Source organism: Hyla sarda, chromosome 2 (assembly GCF_029499605.1).
Source record: "Hyla sarda isolate aHylSar1 chromosome 2, aHylSar1.hap1, whole genome shotgun sequence".
Lineage (NCBI taxonomy): Eukaryota > Metazoa > Chordata > Amphibia > Anura > Hylidae > Hyla > Hyla sarda.
The window spans coordinates 332,381,419-332,405,456 of record NC_079190.1 but is presented as its reverse complement, the minus strand read 5'-3'; the positions used below and the strand labels follow the sequence as shown (position 1 = coordinate 332,405,456).

At 42.7% G+C, this 24,038-nt stretch overlaps 2 protein-coding genes across 5 annotated transcripts in view; one reads left to right on the top strand and one right to left on the bottom strand.

Moving 5' to 3' along the window:
- Window positions 1-24,038, bottom strand: part of LOC130356430 (uncharacterized) — a 628,644-nt gene that overhangs the window by 375,637 nt on the left and 228,969 nt on the right. The gene's annotated exons all lie outside the window — the stretch shown is intronic.
- Window positions 1-24,038, top strand: part of LOC130356426 (C4b-binding protein alpha chain-like) — a 298,320-nt gene that overhangs the window by 65,783 nt on the left and 208,499 nt on the right. The gene's annotated exons all lie outside the window — the stretch shown is intronic.

Sequence of the window (24,038 nt, the reverse complement as noted above, 5' to 3'; positions counted from 1 at the left end):
GGTAGAAAAGAAGTTCCACACCTGAGAATATCGAACAAAGACTGCACCACCTGACTGTGCCCCTTTTCTGAATTTTTGTTTTAATAGAACCTGAACATGTAGCAGCATCTCTGTCACCTGAGCTCATCAGACCAGTAGCCCTAGGCCTTTTACATTTCTCAGGTTTTCTTCCCCTACTTCGGCTATACACTTCTTCGCTGACACTACCTTCCTGCTCTGAACATGTCAGCTCGTGCCCACGTCCTGTCCAACATCACATCATAGTCAACATTAAACTCCTCATCATCCACCCCACTCCTCTCTGCATGGACTTCTTGTGCTCCTTGATCCCCTTCAGCATGCCCCCCTTGACACCTTATAGTATCCCCACCACGCCTACCACCATTCCTGCATGTGCTGTGCTCATCCTCTGATTCTACCTCCACCACCTCGCCAACACACTCCAAAGCTTGACTGTCTTGACACAACTCCTCCTTGTGGCTAGTGTTAACCTTCTGTGTAGCAGCAGGGGGGGGGGGGGGGTAGGCAAAGGGCAAAGCCTGAGATGAGGAAGCACAGTGTCTAGGATGGACCTTTCCACTTCCCCATGTGAGTGTAGATGCCAAGGAATCCACTGACCGGTGGTTCACAGTCATATGGTCAGTCTCTCTCCTCAGAAGTCGTATGAAAGAAATATTCCAGTAAAGCTGGATGATCCTGTGAAACCACATAACCTCTCAGGCAGTGAGAACTTGGGATAGTTGATGCGGCTACCACACGACACCTGGCGGCTGTTACCGCTACCTGTACTAGTACTGCCATGGACATTCTTACTGGCAGAGAACATGGCTGGGTTCTTCTGCCCTCTACCCTGTCCACCATCTCCTTTTTCAGAAAGTTTTTGTGGTTTCTTTTATGCTTTTTGTATGAATTTTCACCAACGTAGTTGTCAAATCTAAGTTTCAACACTTTTAACGCTATTTGCGTTCCAGAGATGACAGCACAATGAGTACTGAAGGTGTTTGTTAAAATCTATTATATTCACTACTGTGTTCACTGGTTCTATAGGTATATATAGGTGCCCCTTGAATATGCTTTGTGAGTGGCACAGATCACTGCACCTCACTGGCTGCTGTAGCTGTTTCAGGAACACTATTCAATTCAGGTACATGCAGGTATGAGCCTTAAAAAAGGCTTTGGATTTTTGGTAGCAAAAGATGAGCCCTTCAGAGGCTGTGATTAAGCTCTTTTGGTGCATAGGAGCCCCTATAGGATTCTTGCATGGGGATTGAATCCTGTTACCACACACAAGGTTCTCTAAACCTAATCCGTATCTCTCTCTATCTTTCTAATCACTAACTGTCCCTATTTCTTCTCTTTTTCTAATCTGTATCTCTCTCTTTCTAAGCACTAGCTGTCCCTATTCCTGTCTCTCCTGCTCTCTTCAGTTGCTCCGTCACTCTGCAAGCAGTGGCTGATGTCACTGCCCTTTTATCTGTGTCCCTGGCTGATTCCTATTTGCCTTTGTGTTCATTGACAAATGAAGGCAGCCAATCACATGACAGACCTGGGTTGTTGTCCCAACGTCATCTCACAACCCCTTGGCCACCATGCTGCTTCTGCCCACCCGAAAAACATTCTTTCATGTTTTTTTCCCGCTATTTACCGGCTCGCGTGTTCAGGTCCTATCCTAGTTTGCCGGATTTGGCTCGCTAATCTCTAGTCTCAATGTACAGCTGATATTTAAAACCTAAAAAATCTGTCCCCTTTACATTTTCTACCCCTGAGGGCCATGTCAAAAGGCAGTGTCAGCTCTCTGGTTGGACCACACAAGGACATTCACAAATTTGTCCCTAAGCCACTCATGTGTTCCCTTGGCTGTATGCTTAGGGTCACTGTCTTGTTGAAAGGTGAACCTTCAGCCAAGACTGAGGTCTAGAGCACTCTGAATCCGATTTCATTAAGAATTTCTCTGTACTTTGCTTTAGTCAGCTTTTCCTCAAACTTGAGCAGACTCCTTGTCCCAGCCACTAAAAAAAACACCCCAGTGCATGATGCTGCCCCCACCATGCTTCCCTGTAGGCAGAGTATTGGGCAGATGATGAGCAGTACCTAGTTTCCGCCAGACATTACACTTAGAATTGAGACTAGAAAGTTCAATTCTGATTACAGGAGAGCTCCGGGATGTACAAAATATCCCCTATCCTAAGGATAGTGTATAAGTGTTAGATCGTGGCGGTCCCCCCCCTATCTCCCAAACAGAGCCCCGGCTCCCTGCATGAAACAAGGGTTTTTGACCACAGCACGAAGCTGCGGCCGACACACCCCCTCCATGCAGTTCTATAGCAGAGCCGGAGATTGCAGAAAGCAGCACTCCGGCTCTGCCATAGAACTATATGGAGGGGGCGTGTCGCCCACCGCTTCCGGCGGTGGTCGAAAATTGCCGTTCCATGCAGGGAGCTGGGGCTCCATTCAGGAGATAGCGGGAGGCCACAACGGTCAGACCCCTGTGATCTAACACTTATCCCCTATCCTTAGGATAGGTAATCATTTCTATATCCCAGAGATATCCTTTAAATTAGACTGGAGAATTTGTTTCCTACAGTCCAAGTCCTTTAGGTACTTTATTTTTTTTTTTTTGCTAAATCCAGACAGGCTTTCATTTGTCTTTTATTGAGGAGAAGCTTCTTTCAGGTGAATCTGCAATAAAGCCCAGATTGGTAGTGAGATGCAGTGAAGGATGACCTTCTGGAACTTTGTCCTATCTGCACACAGGATATTTGGAGCTCGGCCAGAATGACCATTGGGTTCTTGGTCATCTCTCTTACCAAGGTCCCCCTCCCCCACACATTCCTCCTGTCTGTGAGCTTTGCTGATATGCATTATCAGCTGTGAGACCTTAGGCAGGGCTGTGACTTTCTAAATTATGTCCAATCCTTTTATTAAATTTGCTAAAATTTCAAAAAAATCAAAAAAATTTCAAAAAACAAAAAAAAATCACTTTGTCATTATGGGATATTGAGTGCAGAATGATGGGGGAATGTTTTTTTCTTCTTCTTTATTTTAGAACAAGGCCGCAACTTAACAAAATTTGAAAAACAAAAAAAGGGTCTGAAAAGCACCTAAATACATTGTAAGGTATTTCTAATATTGTGATTTTTGGGTATTAAAGGGGTACTCCGGTGGAAAACATTTTTTCCACCAGAGTACCCCTCCGATGGAAAAAATGGTGTCAGAAAGTTGTCCACTCTGCTGACTCAGTGTCAGGAACTGTCCAGAGCAGCATAGGTTTGCAATGGGGATTTTCTCCTGCTCTGGACAATTCCTGATACAGGCATCAGGTATCAGCAGAGAGCACTGTGGACAAGACAAAAAAAAGAAATTCAAATCAAAAAAGAAAATAATTTTCTGGAAGTACTGGAACGGTAAAGATTTTTTTTTTTACAAATCTGTTTAACTTTCTGGTACCAGTTGATCTAAAAAAATGTTTTCCACTGGAGTACCCCTTTAAGGAATTATAGTTTTTTTTTTTATAACATGAGTGCTATCCATTATTGCAAAAATTGCATTGACATGTTCCCTTGGTGGTTTGAAATGAGTAAAAGATGCAGCCTGAGGTTAATGCTTTAGCTGATAAATCTGAATATGTTGCAGAAATGGCTCATTTGATATTATTATAACTGAATTTAGTTAATGTAACATCAAGGTAATTCAATTCAATTTAACTGAGCCATTTTCCTTGTCTAAAGCTAATAGGTCTTCTCCACTGCCCTTTTAAGGTTTAGAACCCTTCTAATACCATCAGTGGCCTGTCTTCATAGTATTAAATGAGTACTCCACTTCCCCAGCGTTCGGAACATTTTGTCCTGAACGCTGAGGCAATGTAGTACCCCTTTAACCCCACTTGATCAGAAACAATCAAATTTAATGGCAAGAGATGGTTGCTTACTAACTTTGTGCATATATATATATATATATATATATGTATATATATACACATATATATAATGTTTTTTATACATCGTTTTAATGTCTGTATGAGTAGACAAATTGAGCGAAAGAGGATTGGATCAGTGAGTCCTTTTCTAGGTGGGGTTATGACCAGTTCTTTAAATGGGCACTGTCAGATATAAAAACTTTTGATATGTTGTAAAGTATGCAAAACCAATAGGTTTTGAAATTGCTTTCAATAGAAAATTTTCAGTATTTCATACTGAAAAAGCCAGTCAAACAACTGCCCCCCCCTGCCTGCTTGGACACATGCTAGTCCTGCTGTGTCCATGCATCATCACCTATGTCATGGACACACTTCCTTGATTGACAGCTGTGAGCGCAGGGCTCACAGCTGGAGGAAAAATCCTCCCACTGTCAGCTTGTGCAGGGGCGTACCTAGAGCATTTGGCACCCGGGGCGGACCCTTTGTTTGGCACCCTCCCCCACACACACACGCACCTCCCCTTAACCCCTTAAGGACGCAGGACGTAAATGTACGTCCTGGTGAGGTGGTACTTAACGCACCAGGATGTACATTTACGTCCTGTGCATAACCGCGGGCATCAGAGCGATGCCCGTGTCATGCGCGGCTGATCCCGGCTGCTGATCGCAGCCAGGGACCCACCGGCAATGGCCGACGCCCGCGATCTCGCGGGCGTCCGCCATTAACCCCTCAGGTGCCGGGATCAATACGGATCCCGGCATCTGCGGCAGTGCGCGATTTGAATGAATGATCGGATCGCCCGCAGCGCTGCTGCGGGGATCCGATCATTCAGAACGCCGCACGGAGGTCCCCTCTCCTTCCTCCGTCCGGCTCCCGGCGTCTCCTGTTCTGGTCTGTGATCGAGCAGACCAGAGCAGAAGATGACCGAAAACACTGATCTGTTCTATGTCCTATACATAGAACAGATCAGTATTAGCAATCATGGTATTGCTATGAATAGTCCCCTATGGGGACTATTCAAGTGTAAAAAAAAATGTAAAAAAATGTAAAAGTAAAAGTAAAAAAAAAGTGAAAAATCCCCTCCCCCAATAAAAAAGTAAAACGTCCGTTTTTTCCTATTTTACCCCTAAAAAGCGTAAAATTTTTTTTTTACACACATATTTGGTATCGCTGTGTGCGTAAATGTCCGAAATATTAAAATAAAATGTTAATGATCCCGTTAATGATCCCGGCGTGAATGAAAAAAAAAAAAGTCCAAAATTCCTACTTTTTTAATACATTTTATTAAAAAAAATTATAAAAAATTAATTAAAAGTTTTTTATATGCAAATGTGGTATCAAAAAAAAAGTACAGATCATGGCGCAATAAATGAGCCCCCATACCGCTTCTTATACGGAAAAATAAAAAAGTTAGAGGTCATCAAAATAAACGGATTATAAACGTACTAATTTGGTTAAAAAGTTTGTGATTTTTTTTAAGCGCAACAGTAATATAAAAGTATGTAATAATGGGTATCATTTTAATCGTATTGACCCTCAGAATAAAGAACACATGTCGTTTTTACCATAACTTGTACGGCGTGAAAACGAAACCTTCCAAAATTAGCAAAATTGCATTTTTCGTTTTAATTTCCCCACAAAAATAGTGTTTTTTGGTTGCGCCATACATTTTATGATATAATGAGTGATGTCATTACAAAGGACAACTGGTCGCGCAAAAAACAAGCCCTCCTTCTAGTCTGTGGATGAAAATATAAAAGAGTTATGATTTTTAGAAGGCGAGGAGGAAAAAATGAAAACGTAAAAATTAAATTGTCTGAGTCCTTAAGGGGTTAAAGGGGTTATCCAGGAAAAAGCTTTTTTTTTTAAATATCAACTGGCTCCAGAAAGTTAAACAGATTTGTAAATTACTTCTATTAAAAAATCTTAATCCTTTCAGTACTTATGAGCTTATGAAGTTTAGGTTGTTCTTTTCTGTCTGAGTAATCTCTGATGACACGTGTCTCGGGAACCGCCCAGTTTAGAAGAGGTTTGCTATGGGAATTTGCTTCTAAACTGGGCGTTTCCCGAGACACGTGTCATCAGAGATTACTCAGACAGAAAAGAACAACCTAAACTTCAGAAGCTCATAAGTACTGAAAGGATTAAGATTTTTTAATAGAAATAATTTACAACTCTGTTTAACTTTCTGGAGCCAGTTGAAATATGAAAAAAAGTTTTTTCCTGGAATACCCCTTTAATTACACCCCCTCCCTCCCCTCCCCCCAGGAGCAGACTGACAACACTCGGGGCCCCCGGACCAAAAAAAAAAGGCAAGGGCCCCTGCTAGGCTCTGCAGCTCGTCAATCTTCTGCCATGCTCCTATTCCACCTAAATCCCACACACAATAAATGAAAATGTATATATGTAAGAAACACTTTAACGTAGGTAAATTTCCATGACCAATAATACTGGTATACAAGGAGTAAATATATATCACCACACAATAACTGGATAATACCGCAATACTGTACTGAATAAAACCACTATATACAGACCAGTATACTATAAAGAATCTGTATACAATATAAGTGATTATATACAGGACCATATGGCGGTAGATATCAGCTGCACACAGGATGTGTATACCATATAAGTGATTACAGTTACATTTTGGGACTCACAATTACATCGTTTCTGATCAGCGGCATCCTCTTTCCTTTTCTTCTCTGTCCGGATAAGCCATGTGGATCTCTTAACTTCTGCAGGAAAAACATGTCAGACTGCATATTTTCAGTGCCCTCCCCTCCTCTACACAATCTTCCCATCTATAGACCCACAAACTGTAATAATGCCCTCCTTGGTGTCCTGCACAGTAAAAGGGCAGGTAAGTAGGTAGCCAGGTAACCACCTCTTTCCCATAGGTATATGCAGAGTTACACCCACCCTCTTTCCCATAGGTATATGCAGAGTTACACCCCCCCCTCTTTCCCATAGGTATATGCAGAGCTAAACCCCCCACCCCCTCTTCCCCATAGGTATATGCAGAGCTACACCCCCCCCTCTTTCCCATAGGTATATACAGAGCTACACCCCCCCCCTCTTTCCCATAGGTATATCTAGGACTGGGCGGTATACCGGTCCATACCGAATACCAAATTTTTTGGGCTGCACGATATGAATTTTCCCCCATACCGCAATACCGGTTGGGCCCCTCCCCCTCGGAAATGTATTATCAGCCTAGCACAGCGCTGTCCCCACATCGAGGAACAAATCCTATGTTACCCGCCAGCACTGTTCTGCTCCCCCCCAATTAATGATCAGCCCAACTGGGTACTACTCACATATGTCAAGCACTGCCCTCCTCCTCTTTGTTGGGGGCCGCCGGGCGCTGGAACTCTATACTGTACGCCAGTGGTCTCCAACCTGCAGACCTCCAGATGTTGCAAAACTACAACTCCCAGTATGCCCGGACAGCCGGCGATGGAACTCGATGTACGCCAGTGGTCTCCAACCTGCGGACCTCCAGTTGTTGCAAATCTACAACTCCCAGCATGCCCGGACAGCCAATGGCTGTCCAGCATGCTGGGAGTTGTAGTTTTGCAACAGCTGTAGGTCCGCAGGTTTGAGACCACTGCTGTACGCTGTATACCTATGCCCGGGCTGCAAAAGATACAGAAAATAAACTTAACTCACCCACGTCGGCCGCATGCTGGGGACGGGAACACCGGACAGCCGTCAGCCTATCACCGGCCAGAGCGATGCCCCGTCCTGGCCAGTGATAGACTGAGCCCACTGTCATGTATGAAGCAAAACTACAACTCCCAGCCGTTGGCTGTCCGGGCATGCTGGGAGTTGTAGTTTTGCAACAACTGAAGGTCCGCAGGTTGGAGACCACTGGCGTACAGTGAGTTCCATCGCCGGCGGCCCCCAACAAAGAGGAGGAGGGCAGTGCTTGACATATGTGAGTAGTACCCCGCTGGGCTGATCATTAATTGGGGGGAGCAGAACAGTGCTGGTGGGTAACATGATCTTGGGGGGGGAAGCCGAACACCGCCCGCGGGTCACATGATAGGGGCAGGGGGGGGTCAGAACAGTGCTGGCGGGTCACATGATTTTGGGGGGGGAATACTGTTATATACCGTGGAACCGCCGTAAGTTAAAAAAAATACTGTGATACACATATATGGTCATACCGCTCATCCCTAGGTATATGCAGAGCACCCCCCCTCTCCCTCCTTACCTATTCCCTATAGGTAAATGCAGAGCACCCCCCTCCCTCCCCCCCCTCCCTCCCCCCTTCCCTATAGGTAAATGCAGAGCACCCCCCCTCTCCCCCCCTTCCCTATAGGTAAATGCAGAGCACCCCCCCCTCTCCCCCCATTCCCTATAGGTAAATGCAGAGCACCCCCCCTTCCCTGTAGGTATATGCAGAGCATGTATATATGGAGGAAAAAAAAAAAGGATGCTCACCTGATATCCCACGCAGCGATCTCCTCAGCTGCAGGGCCTGCGTCTTCTCCCCTCCATAGTACAGGCGCCGAATGAGTGACGTCACCGGCGCCTGTACTGGGTGAAGCGTGGGGGCGGAGGTCACGTCTCCTCTGTGTAGCTGCAGATGCGGCTCACACAGAGGGGACGCCTTCTGTATGTGCGTGTATGATCGCACATACAGGAGAATGTAGCGCTTATTGCTGGGGATCTGGGACAGTCCGCCCCTGGCACCCCCCTTGAGAGTGGCACCCGGGCAGTCCAACCCCCCCCCCCCTTGGTACGCCACTGAGCTTGTGTCCTGCTACTGTAAGTGAGGACAAGCTGGGAGTTGTAGTTTTGCTAATGCTAGGGGAGATGTGAGCAGACACCATACTGAGGGAGGGGGCGGAGACCTGCAGTGAGGCCACGCCCCCTCCCTTTGAGAGGAATTCAGACTAGTGAGCTAAATTAAAAGTGTATTAAAAAAATAAATAAAGGTGCTAGACACATAAAAATTAGATGTACATTGTCAGGATTAGGTACTGAGTGATATATTTAAAAAAAAAGTTTTTTTTTGTTGGATCTGATGGGTATGCATTAAGCATTTCTTTAGAAATGGCACATCTATAATTGCTTTATGAAATACAGTTATTAGGGTAGAAGGTAAAATAACCATCAGTAAGGAGACCTGCACCATGAGGTCTCGGAGACAGGCGCCATAAAGTACATGTTCAGAAGATGGTTTGGGTAAATATATTTAATCTAGGAAAGTTAGGATATCTTCTGATATGTATTTTACTAGGAAACCTCCAACAAATTTAAGATAGCTGTGTAAGGCTATGTTCCGATGCAGCAGCATAGTGCACACTATGGATTTTCAGCAGCTGAGCTTTCCGTTACTGAAATGTTGCCACTGAAAGAATGATCTTGGGGATTCTTTCAGCAGAATACATTGCTGTCAATGGGGATCACAATGTCCACACGTTCTTATTGTTGACTTATTCAGTCGGCGACGGTCGCTCTCGGAATCGCCAGCCAGAACATGTGAACACAGCTTTATTGTTTAAGCCTGAAGACTTGAACTGGCTGGGTCAATAAAGGGTTAAGGTATGCATTTTTCTTAGAAGGAACAAGTCACTTCTGCAGTAAAAAAAAAAGGCTGAACTATTCAAATAAAATACACAAACTTCAGTATTTTTCAAAAGTAGAACTGGTCCCATTTTTATGCAACTCTTGACAATATTTTAAGGAAGCGAATATAAGAAAAGCATAGATTTGACCTTGTTTTGCAATTTCTTCATTTATTGTTCAGAAATCAATCTGTTTACGTTAGTTGAGATAGACATACCCCTTTAAGATTATAAGTGTTAGAATTCATATACACTACAAATAGTGGCACAGGGGAGACACCCCCTCTCTAAATGGATTATTAGTAAAAAAAAAAATAAAAGAATGTCTTTCCCCCATGGAAAAACTGCACTGTAAATAAAAGGAATGGTTACTGGTTAGTGCAGGTAATACTGATGACAGATTCTCTTTAATGGGAGCAAACAGCGTGATGGAGAACCCATAGCGCAGCGGCGACATAAAGGGGGAGGGGCGGATTTGAGGTAGTAGTACCCCCCTCCAACCTTTTTTATTTTTGGGGATCAGGACTGAGGTAAAGCAGGGGTTAATGATTACAGGAAGGAGAGTGGGAAGAGAATAAAGGCACGAGGAAAGGGAGGAGCCATCAGACAGTGGGAGAAAGTTAGGGAAGAAGGTAACGCCCACCCTCCCTTAATGCGTTGGGTTGGTTGTTGTGGTTTTGGCAGGTGAAAGGGTCCTAGGAGGTCTTAGTTTGTTCAAGCATTTTTGGAGTCGGGAGAATAAATGATTTAGTGGTTTTGCCAGCTGTTTATGACACAGCTGGAATGGACCTCCAGAAGTTAGTTGGGAACATGCACTAAGTTTCATTGGTGCCCTTGGGTCAGGTGCATCAGGCCTAGGGCAGGAGATTTTAGTGAATTCAGTTATCAGTAGAATCAATGTTTGTATGATGGAGCCCTTCAGGGACCCTTCCTGTCACATGTGGTCATGTCATGTTTATGTAAATTTGTTAATAATGTGTCCGTGTGTCCATTGTATTTGTGGGTAAATGGGGTTTGGATGCATGGTAAAGTTCAAATGAGGGGTTCGGGTAGGTTAAGGAAAAACATATTTAAAATACCTTTGGTACTGAGCACTATGGGGAACATGGATTTGGGGATTAATGCCTTTATGATTTTTTGGAGAGCATATAAAACTGGCATAACAGAGTTTTTTACACAGAAATATTCAACCTCTCTTTCTGTAGACTCCATATGACAAAAACTTCATTAATTTAGTATGACATTTCTAAGTGGTATTGCACTGTAATCCAGTGTATGTAGTTGTATCTTTTAATGTTTGCTGTATCTTTTAAATATAAGCTGATTTATCCATAGGAGTATCTACCTCCCCCCACCCATTGTCATTACCAAATCAGTTTTTAGTTCCCTTATTGCCACCTGTTCATTGCGTGAAAGATTTTCATGAGTTCTGCTTTTAAAATGCACATCATTTTGTACTGAAATTGACCCTCATCCCAATATATTCCTGGAACCTACATTCAGGTCTAGATTTTAATGGACAGCAGTATGGGTCTTAAAGGGGTACTCCGCCCCTGGCATCTTATCCCCTATCCTAAGGATAGGGGATAAGATGTTAGATCGCCGCGGTCCCGCTGCTGGGGACCCCGGGGATCGCCGCTGCGGCACCCCGCCATCATTACTGCACAGAGCGAGTTCGCTCTGTGCGTAATGACGGGTGATACAGGGGCCGGAGCAGCGTGACATCATGGCTCCGCCCCTCATGACATCACGGCCCGTCCCCTTAATGCAAGTCTATGGCAGGGGGCGTGACGACCGCCACGCCCCCTTCCCATAGACTTGTATTGACAGGGACAGGTTGTGACGTCACGAGGGGCGGAGCCGTGACGTAACAATGCTCCGGCCCCTGTATTGCCCGTAATTACGTGCAGAGCGATCTCGCTCTGCGCAGTAATGATAGCGGGGTGCCGCAGCGGCGATCCCCGGGGTCCCCAGCAGCGGGACCGCGGCGATCTAACATCTTATCCCCTATCCTTTGGATAGAGGATAAGATGTCTAGGGGCGGAGTACCCCATTAAGTCTTAGGGTAAAATGTTAGAACTTATGGGAGGTCTAAAGACATCATGAGAAGAGATCAAATATTTAATGCCAGAATAGCTGGCTGTTCACAAAAACCCATACCTCTATACTGTACTCATTAGACACACACAAAATGTATATTTTCATGGACACAATCAGATTCAAAGAAATGTCTCTTAACAGTTGCCCACAAACCTGTTCAGGTCTGAGCATTGCCTCAGTCATCGCCCAGCTGCCCTATTCATATACTATAGATTTCTTTAATGCATAGTCTACCCTATTATATTTATTCTGTAGTAACTGATCGTGATCAGGTTAACATTTACATTTCTCAATATCCTCTTTTACTTTCTGTTTTTAACCCGGCCTTAATGACACAGCAATTTTTCATTTTTTGCGATATGATGGCATGTTTTATGTCGAACCGATATACATTTTATGTGTGTCTAATGAGTACAGCACTCATTTTACTACAAAAACTACAGCAAAACAAAAACATATATTTGTGGGATTAAGCAGAAAAAAAAGAATAAGGCTGTTTGAGGGCTCATTTTTTGCCATGATCTGCAGTTCTTACTGATACGGTATAATTAAAATTATATTTTGATAGTTCAAACATTTACGCATGTGGCGATATCAAATATGTTTATAAATTTTTCTTAACGCTTTTTGGGATAAAATGGGGAAAAAGGAGCCATTAAAAAATGTTTTGGGGGAGGGGCTTTTTCTAAATTTTAAAAACTTTTCTTTTTACAATTTTTTTTTTGCAGTGCTGCGGGCGATCTGATCATTAATTCAAACTGAAGCAGATGCTGTGATCTGTATCGATCACGGCATCTGAGGGATTAATAGCGGACATCACCATGATCGTCGATGTCCTCCATTACCGGCAGGTCCCTGGCTGCTGATGGTGCTTGCGCCATGTACAAGACGTAAATGTACGTCCTGGTGCATTAAATGGGCACTGTCAGATACAATAACGTTTTACATGTTATAAAGCATGCAAAAGCAATATGTTTTGCAATTGCTTTCATCAGAAAATTTTCTGTATTTCATACTGAAAAAGCCAGCCAAAAAACTGCCCACTAGGGGTCCCCCTGCCTCCGTGGACACATACCAGTCCTGCAGTGTCCAGTGGTCATCAACATGTCATGGACACCATGAGAGATTGACAGGGCTGCAGGCAGGTCCAGAGCTGCTGTGCTTGCTCCCAACCCTCTGTGAATCAGAGCAGAGTGTGGGAGGAGGGGGAGGAGTCATCACAGTGAGGAGAATAGAGGCACATGCCTCACTGACAGAAACCTCACTGAGCAATGATGGCAAGTAAATAAAGGTCATTCTGAGAGGAATATAGGTTATAGACACATGAAAATTAGATGTACATGATCAGGATGAGGTACTGAGCAACAATTTTTTTTTTTTTTGGGGGGGGGGGGGGGGGGGGGGTACCAGTACATCAGGATGTACATTTACATTGTATGTTGTTAAGGGGTTAAGATAACATGTCAGTTTTACATAGTTAGTATGGTCAAAAAAATACATATGTGGTGGCTTAGTACAGAATCACGTGTTCTTCTGTACTCCTGCCCATCCTGTGTCCGTCATGGGCCCACTCTCCTCAGAACTCTCCATAATGCACTATATTATGTAATGTTATATAAGGGATAATGTAATGTATTCTCTATGCACTTGTTACCTTAAGAAACCTGTTGTCAAGGACCTTGTTAAGGGGAGTATGCAGAGGTGAACATGTGACGTATCTGCCCATTGGGAAGTCTCTAAAACGTCCCCTTATATAATATAGCTAGAGTTCAGAGTTCAGTCTAGCAGTTCTCTGCTGAGGTGCAGTTTGGTGAAGAGTAAAGTCTGTCTGTTAGGTGAATCTGACAGGAGGTCTGATCCAGCAACCACGCATCAGCTACCAAATAAAGTTGGTAGCTATAAAATAATATCACCACTCCATATTAATTCTGCAGTGAATAAATAATACCACCATACTGTAAGGAAATAAAAGCCACTATACACAGACCAGTATCACTAATAACACCACAATACAAGGGACATATACAGTAATTCTGCCACACCAAGGCCACTACCATTAACACTGACTAACACTGCTATATTGTTATTGAATAAAAAAACGCTATACAAAAGATCAGTCACCCCTATATATAGGAGTAGATTTGAGCTGTACACAGGGGCTGCAGACCAATTGAGTCATTATAGTTACATACTCACAGGGGGTGTCTTCTCAGATCTGAGTCACTCACTTTTCTTTTTCTTCTCCATCTATCCTGGGTCATCATGAAGATTTCTCCCGATCACAACTGATCTTCACCGAATCTGCCAGACAAACATTCTCGCTACAGCAAAGTCCTCACCTCTATACAAACCCCCTATATGTATTACACTGCCCCATATAGTAGTCCCTTCTGTGCTTCTGTATAGTATTAGGCCCCAACATTGTTCTCATACATTTTAATGCCCCCCTACATTGCTCTGATACCTTAAAATGCCTCCTCACATTGCCCCCATATAATATAATGCCCCGTACATTGCCCAATACAATATAATGCCCGCGTACATTGCCCTTATATATAGTAATGACCCCTCACATTGACCCCATATATAATAATGCCTCCTTACATTACCCCAAAAGATTATAATGTCCCCTCACATGGCCCCACACATAATACTGCCCCTTCACATGGCCCCCATATATAATCATGCCCTCTCACATTACCCCCATATAAGCAATGCCCCCTCACATTTCCCCATATATAGTAATGCCTCCTCACATGACAGCCATATATAGTAATGCCCCCTCACATGGCCCCATACATAATAATGCCCCCTCACATGGCCTAATGGCCCCTCAAATGGCCCCCATACATAATAATGCCCCCTCAAATGGCCCCCATACATAATAATGCCCCCTCACATGGTTCCCATACATAATAATGCCCCCTCACATGGCCCCCATACATAATAATGCCCCTCACATGGCCCCTATATATATATAATATATATATTGTAATGCCCCTCACAATGCCCCCATATATGGGGGCCATGTGAGGGGGGCATTACTTATTTACTTTGCCCCCATAAAAGTAATGCCCCCTCACTTTGCCCCCATAAAAGTAATGCCCCCCTCACTTTTCCCCCATATAAGTAATGCCCCCTCACATGGCCCCCATATATAGTAATGCCTCTAACAAAAAAAAAAAAAACACGCTCTGCAGACCCCCCATTCCCCCCCCCCCCCTTCATCTGCTGGCCCAATCGCAGGGGGCACGTTGAGGCCCGCAGGTGAAGGGTCCGGTTATGCACATGCAGGGACAGTGCCAGCACCGGCCCCAGCATGTTGCAACCCTAGGGCCCCAGGCCTCCCTGGGTGCCTGGGCCCCTGACTGGGGTACTGGCTGTACCGACCCTGCTGGTGGCCCTGCTTGTGGTAAGCCTAGAGTCTTGGGGATATAATTTAAGTCAAGACCAGCAAGTCCAAGTAACTAAAGCCTAGTGTGGGCTGCATACAAGTCAAGTCAGTCATATACAGCACAATCAACTATAAGTCCCAGCAAGCCGATACGCTTACCTAAATTGTACCATCTTTCTAACCTCAGTAAAGCAAGCCAGTTAACCGTAACTTTGCATTGGAGTGATTTGTCCCGTGCTTGGCACAGGTGAAGCTGGCCTACCTCGAGTTGTGTATAGGTCAATCACTCCCTGACGTCACTAAACGGTTAATTACACATTACCCCGTCCAACACCACACATATGTCCATCAAGTTCAACAGTAAAGTGCTCTGCATTAAAACAAAACTGAAGTTTTCTTTTCAATTTCCCACCATAAATAATAATTTTTTGGTTGTGCCGTACAATTTAGGGTAAAAAGAAAGGTGTAATTGCAAAGTACAAATGGTCTCGCAAAAACCCCACTCATATGGCTCTGTGGATTGAACAATAAAAGTGTTATGGCTCTTAAAATCAGAGGACAAAACAACAATTTCCTGTGTCCTCAAGACCAAAATGGTCTGTGTACTTATATGGTTAATGAGTCATCCATCACAACATCATGTGGCAGAGAGTTCCATAATATCACTGCTCTTACAGTAAATAATCCCCGTCTGTTCTTTCCTCTAGAGCAGTGGTCTCAAACTACGGCCCTACAAATATTGCAAAACTTCAACTCCCAGATAATTGAGCTGTTCCCAAGTTCAGAAATAAGACCTTTGGACACTAGGGTTCTGTGAAAACTTTAACACACTTGTGGCACTATTCCCGAAGGGACGTATGCAGGAAAACGATGATGATGTTATAGCCACCCAGCACTAACTCTGACCATAGGTCACTGAAGAATAACACTTTGGCGTAGGTGTATGTATGCCTAGCAAGAACACCGCTAGGAGATGTTCACAAACTCCAACCTAAAGCTATGTTCAGAAGGCAGAAATTCCTCATAGATGTGGAATTTCGCGGTCACAATAATTTGGCCGTGATTTTGCATCTATGTGGAATCTCTGCAGACTTTGTGTGGAATTATTGCAGAATTTCCACACTTATTCTGCATGAATACACAGAGCACGTTTAACCACTTAGGGTATGCCACGACACCCTGGAACTTAAGGACCCAGGGCATACCTCTTCCTGGTACCTCTTCCTGGTACACCCCAACAAGTAGATGACCAGAGCAAATCGCCGGACAATTCAGACCGGCGATCTGCAGCCCTTCCGGGTCATACGGGTCTCCGGTGACCCGAAAAATAAGGGGGATCGGGGCTGTCTAAGACACCCCCGATGCCCCTGAAGGGATAGGAGTTATTTGGCAGGGGTGACACCCCTCCTATCCCTGCTATTGATCGGTCAGAAGCGACTGACCAATAGCAGATTGGGTGCGGGGGTTAAAGTTCGGTTCCCCCGTTCTGCCTACCCACGGTAATCTGGGCAGAACAGGGAAACTGTCCTGTGACCGGAGCGGCAGTGGAGTTCCACTTACCGGTGGCGATTGGTGGCGATCCTCTCCCTGGTGCAGAAATCCTGCGACTACAGAAGCCGGTGACTTCACAACAGAGATTGAAGTGCTGGCACTGCTCTCCCTCTATATATTCTCCCTTAAACAGTCTGTGTGCGTACTCTAGCAGCGTATCTTCATGCGGTGGTGCTCATGTACTGCGATAGTGATAGGATGAATGCAAATCCAAATAATCAAGAAGAAAGTACAGGCAACTCACCACGTTGTAGTAACTTCGTGTTTATTACTGGGACATGCAGGTAAAGCGGCTCCACGCCACACCGGGATGCCGAACACTAGTGCGTTAACCGATGACAGCTGTTTCTTTCCTTTCAGGAACTTCAACAGATCGTCTCCATTCACCTGTGCACGTGACCATATATCTCCTCCTTTACTTGTGACGTCGTGCCGAGGTGAGCGGAGCTTCAATCTTACAAATAGATTTACCAATATTAGATTTATAGAAAAATTACTTATAAACCATAACATAATTGTGTATAAGTGAAAATAGCATTACTGCTGTGGTAAAAAACTGTTTAAAACCAGGCTAGTAAAAACAGAACCATTTGTAACCAAACCGATGTTCAGAGAAAGACTCCCATATCTATTCTATCATTTAACCCCCTCATGTCTTGAGCTCCCGTCCTCAATATCCAACGGGCTTCTATTTCTCTTAATTTTTTCACATGATCTTGATCTGGTTTTATTTTGACTTTTTCTATGCCTAAGAATTTTATATTTTTGATGTTTCCTGCATGTTCAGAGACCACGTGTTCTATCAGTCGCGGTGAACCTTTTTTTGTCACTATAGAGTGCATGTGTTCTCTGAATCTGATATTCATGGGTCTGATTGTACTGCCTATGTAAAATCTCATACATTCACATATGATTGCATATATTACATTTTTGGATCTGCAGCACATAAAATCTGTTATTTCTCTGGTAATGCCACCTATGTTAATACTGTTGCCAGTTATAAAATGGTGGCACCAGTTGCAATTTCCACATTTTTTATTTCCTCTGATTATTGATTTATTTAACCAGTTTTCTTCTGTTGTTCTTTTTTCAGTTATTTTACTTTTTACTAATTCGTCTTTTAAATTTTTTGTTCGCTTAAACGCTATCATGGGTTTTTCTAATTTTATTTTACCAAGAATCTGGAAAGGGTGGAAACACTGTAATCATGAATACAGCAGATTACTTAAAGGAAGCGCATCGCCAATTAGATGACACGAGGACATATGAGAAATTAAAAGCTAGCCCCATGAAAAAACTTAAATCACAGCTACAAACTTTACTAAGAAAACAGGTAGAGAGAGGAATCCTGTCAAATAAAATGGCAGAGAAGCTATTTCCACTGAACCCCAAAAATGCAACATGGTACATTGTACCGAAAATACATAAGACTATGGAATCCCCTCCAGGGAGACCAATAGTCTCCGGGGTAGGTTCATTGACAGAATCCCTCTCTGCATATACCGATTGGTTGTTACGGCCATTACTGGCTGACGTACCATCTTTGGTGAAAGATACGGATGATTTCCTAGGTGCACTCGACGGCATCCCCAGTGTGGAAGGCTACCTTTTAACGTCAATAGACGTGGAAAGCTTATACACTCGAATACCACAGGGGTTAGCCGTCGACTGCATTAGAGAAATCCTAATACGGACAGGAAAATCTGAAGATTTTGTAAATTTCGTCTGTGAATCAATAGAGTTTATTCTGAAAAATAATGTCTTCCAATTTGGGGAACAATGGTACGCCCAAAGGGGTGGGACCGCAATGGGGGCCCCGGTCTCGTGCACACTAGCTAATTTGTACCTTGCGGTTTTTGAAGAAAAATATGTCTTTACAGTTGAAAATCCCTTCCTAGAGCATATAGGACACTATTCACGTTTCGTAGACGACGTGTTCATGCTCTGGAAGGGTTCTCCTAAAGACTTTGAGAGTTTCATTGAATATCTTAATTCTAACCAAATGAATATGGCTTTTACCTCCAAATATAGTAATACAGAACTAGAATTTCTGGACGTTCTTATAAAAAAACAAAACAACACACTCGCTACAATAGGGTACAGAAAACAAACCGCAAGCAATACCCTACTACATTATAAAAGCTACCATCCCTCCCACACAAAAGAAGCAGTACCATATGGACAACTACTCAGATTGAGACGAATAAATAGCACAGAAGAGGCGTTTAATACTCAGGCCGATGAATTGTTACAACGGTTAGAAGATAGGGGATATCCACCTCAAATGTTAAAAAACACACTAGAAAGAGTTAAAAAAAATTGACAGGAGCACACTATTAAAAAATAGGAGACACAGAAAACACACTAAAATAAAAGATGAGGACATAAAGAAAGAGAGGTTTACATTTACATTCAAATATAGTCCCATGCATGAAGTAATTAAAAGATCTATACACACAAACTGGCATTTAATAGAAAGAGACCAGATTCTTGGTAAAATAAAATTAGAAAAACCCATGATAGCGTTTAAGCGAACAAAAAATTTAAAAGACGAATTAGTAAAAAGTAAAATAACTGAAAAAAGAACAACAGAAGAAAACTGGTTAAATAAATCAATAATCAGAGGAAATAAAAAATGTGGAAATTGCAACTGGTGCCACCATTTTATAACTGGCAACAGTATTAACATAGGTGGCATTACCAGAGAAATAACAGATTTTATGTGCTGCAGATCCAAAAATGTAATATATGCAATCATATGTGAATGTATGAGATTTTACATAGGCAGTACAATCAGACCCATGAATATCAGATTCAGAGAACACATGCACTCTATAGTGACAAAAAAAGGTTCACCGCGACTGATAGAACACGTGGTCTCTGAACATGCAGGAAACATCAAAAATATAAAATTCTTAGGCATAGAAAAAGTCAAAATAAAACCAGATCAAGATAATGTGAAAAAATTAAGAGAAATAGAAGCCCGTTGGATATTGAGGACGGGAGCTCAAGACATGAGGGGGTTAAATGATAGAATAGATATGGGAGTCTTTCTCTGAACATCGGTTTGGTTACAAATGGTTCTGTTTTTACTAGCCTGGTTTTAAACAGTTTTTTACCACAGCAGTAATGCTATTTTCACTTATACACAATTATGTTATGGTTTATAAGTAATTTTTCTATAAATCTAATATTGGTAAATCTATTTGTAAGATTGAAGCTCCGCTCACCTCGGCACGACGTCACAAGTAAAGGAGGAGATATATGGTCACGTGCACAGGTGAATGGAGACGATCTGTTGAAGTTCCTGAAAGGAAAGAAACAGCTGTCATCGGTTAACGCACTAGTGTTCGGCATCCCGGTGTGGCGTGGAGCCGCTTTACCTGCATGTCCCAGTAATAAACACGAAGTTACTACAACGTGGTGAGTTGCCTGTACTTTCTTCTTGATTATTTACAGAAGCCGGTGAGTTGTTGCCATGCAACACCCTGAGGGCTACAATTTGGAGACCACTATACAGTGGTCTCTAAACTGTGGCCCTCTAGATCTTGCAAAACTACAACTTCCAGCATGCCCCCACAGCAGTTTGTTGTCTGGGCATGCTGGGATTTGTAGTTTTGCTACAACTGGTGGGCCACAGTTTGGAGATCACTGTGCGGTGGTTTCTAAACGGTGGCCCTCTAAATCTTGCAAAACTACAACTCCCATCATGTACGAATAGCAAACGGCTGTCTCGCCATGCTGGGAGTTGTAGTTGCGTACCTCCAGCTGTTGTATAACTACATCTCCCAGCATGTCCTTCGGTGATCAGTAAATTCTGGGAGTTGTAGTTTTGCAGTAGCTGGAGGCACACTGGTTGGAAAATACTGAGTTAGGTAACAGAACTTAACTGAAGGTTTCTCAAGCAGACTGCCTCCAGCAAAAGTACAACTCCCAGCATACACAGTCTGTCAGGGCATGTTGGGAGTTGCAGTTTTGCAACAGCTGGAGGTTTGCCCCCCCCCCCTCCCCCATGTGAATGTACAGGGTACATTCACATGGGCGGGTTTACAGTGAGTTTCCTGCTTCAAGTTTGAGCTGCGGCAAATTTTCCGCCGCAGTGCAAACTCCTAGCAAGAAACTCACTGTAAACCTGCCAGTGTGCATGTACCCTAAAAACACTACACTACGCTAACACAAAATAAAGGGTAAAACACTACATATACACCCCCTTACATGGTCCCCCCCCCCCAATAAAAATGAAAAATTCTGTGAGGGGTGTGGTTTTCAAAGTGGGGTCACATGTGGGGGGTCCACTGTTCTGGCACCAAGGGGGGCTTTGTAAACTTACAGGGCCCGACTTCTATTCCAACCAAATTCTCTCTCCAAAAGCTCAATGGCGCTCCTTCTCTTCTGAGCATTGTAGTGCACCAGCAGAGCACTTGATGTCCACATTGGGGTATTTCCATACTCACAAGAAAGGGTTTAACAAATTTGGGGGGCATTTTCTCTTATTACTCCTTGTAAAAATGTAAAATTTGGGGACAAACCAGCATTTTAGTGAAAACATTTTATTTTTTCATTTACACACCCAACTGTAACGAAAAGTAATCAAACACCTGTCTGGTGTTAAGGCTCACTGGACCCCTTGTTATGTTCCTTGAGGGGTGTAGTTTCCAAAATAGTATGCCATATAGGTATTTTTGCTGTTCTGGCACCATAGGGGCTTCCTAAATGCGACATGCCCCCCAAAAACCATTTCAGCTAAATTTGCTTACCAAAAGCCAAATGTGACTCCTTCTCTTCTGAGCCTTGTAGTGCGCCCGCAGTGCACTTGACGTCCACACATGGGGTACTTCCATGTGAAGAGATGGGGTTACACATTTTGGGGGACATTTTCTCCTATTACCCCTTGTAAAAATGTAAAAATTGGGGGAAAAACCAGAATTTTTGTGAAAAAAATAATTAATTTACACATCTGACTTTAACGAAAAGTCGTCAAACACCTGTGGGGTGTTAAGGCTCACTGGACCCCTTGTTACGTTCCTTGAGGGGTGTAGTTTCCAAAATACTATGCCAATGTTACATGCCCCCCAAAAACCATTTCAGAAAAACTCACTCTCCAAAATCCCATTGTTGCTCCTTCCCTTCTGAGCCCTCTAGTGTACCCACACAGCACTTCACATACACATATGATATATATCTTTACTCTAGAGAAATTGGGTTACAAATTTTAGGGATTTCTCCCTTTTACCCCTTGTAAAAAAAAAAAAAAAAAAAACTGGCTCTACAAGCACATTCGAGTTTAAATTTTTTAAATAAGATTTAGAATTTTCTCCTTCACTTTGCAGCTGTTCCTGTGAAACACCTAAAGGGTTAATACACTTACAGAATGTCATTATGAATACTTTGAGGGGTGCAGTTTTTATAATGGGGTCATTTATGGGGTATTTCTTATATGAAGGCCCCTCAAATCCACCTCAAAACTTAACTGGTCCCTGAAAAATTCCGATTTAGAAAATTTTGTGAAAAATTGCTGCTGAACTTTGAAGCCCTCTGATGTCTTCCAAAAGTAAAAACATGTCAACTTTATTGTATATGTGAATCAATATATAATTTATTTGAGATGTCCATTTTCCTTATAAGCAGAGAGTTTCAATGTAAAAAAATTATGAAATAATGCAAGTATCGACGAAATGTTACCACTGACATAAAGTAGAATATGTCATGAAAAAACAATCTCGGAATCAGAATGAAAAGTAAAAGCATCACAGAGTTATTAATGCTTAAAGTGACAGTGGCCAGATGTGCAAAAAATGCCCAGGTCCTTAAGGTGAAAATGGGCTGGGTCCTTAAGGGGTTAAAAGTGCTTAAATGAATTGAAAAAGTTTCAATTTTGCACGGAATTGGCACAACTTCCACATGAAATTTGCACGCTACGAGAAAACAAAGTCTCATTGACTTCAATGGGCTTCTGCAGACTTATATTTCTGCGGAATGTGGAATTTTAGCTGCAGAATGTCCACAGCGAAAAATCTGTAATGTGCATGGGACTGCAGAATCCTATTGAAGGCAATAAGGCTATAAACACATTCAAGATTTCCATGCGGATTTCATGCGGAAATTCTGCTGTGTGAACACCCGGGAGAGAAAGCTGGACAAGGAACTTCTTGACATGACCAAGGCATTATTCATCTGATAATAATACTGCAAGTTTTAACCCTCACATTTTGTTTCCCTTGTAAATGTATACAACACTTGCGCAAGTAAGCTCACAGTATCACAAACACATTTGTTTTTTCCAGAAAGTACTCTTACAGCCACACAGCAACTTCTTTAAGCATGGCAACTGGAACACAGGCACTTAAACTATGATATATTTACTTTATTGGGCATCACATGGCAGCTATTCAATGCATTTAGGCATGTAGACGTGGTCAAGACTGCTTACTGGAGTTTAAACCGGGCATCAGAATGTGAAGAAAGGGGATTTAACACCAAAATGGCACAGGGCATACGTGTATACCCTGAATCTTTAGATGTCTTCACTGGAGGGGAGGGAAGACTACTAATAGTAGCCAAGACCTCACTGCTAATGACGGGTAGTATCAATCCATATAAACATAGTAGAAAAGCAAATTAGGACAATATGTATACTGAAAAATTGTACCTCATACTAGATGAAGCCTCTAGGGTAAAGTTTGTATTATAAAGGGTACTCCGGTGAAAACCTTTTTTCTTTTAAATCAACTGGTGCCAGAAAGTTAAACATATTTGTAAATTACTTCTATTAAAAAATCTTCCAGTACTTATTAGCTGCTGAATGCTACAGAGGAAATTCCTTTCTTTTTGGAACACTGATGACATCACGAGCACAGTGCTCTCTGCTGACATCTCTGTCCATTTTAGCAACCGTGCATAGCAGATGTATGCTAAGGGCAGCATGGTGGCTTAGTGATGAGCACTGCTGCCTTGCAGTGCTGGGGCCTTGGGTTCAAATCCCACTAAGGACAACAATTAATAAAGATTTATTATTATTATTATTATTATAATTATGTCAGCAGAGAGCGCTGTGCTCGTGATGTCATCAGAGAGCATTCCAAAAAGAAAATAATTTCCTCTGTAGTATTCAGCAGCTAAGTACAGGAAGGATTAAGATTTTTTAATAGAAGTAATGTAAAAATCTGTTTAACTTTCCGGAGCCAGTTGATTTAAAAGAAAAAAGGTTTTCAATGGAGTACCTCTTTAACTCAGCTATTTCAGCTAATAAATTGTGACTTTCACCAAAAATTCTACAGAAGTAAAAATCAGCCTTAGTTGGCATTTTGCTTTGTTTGAATAGGTCTCCAGATCAATAATGGATTTCAACATCAATTTGTTTACATATGGTTTTACTATTACACACACTTTTTACCGTTACCTACTCCCCTCCTTATATAAACAATGGAATTGCAGTAAGAGGTCATTTATCACCAAGCACACCCATGTACGGTTGTAGATTTTTTTTCTACTTTTT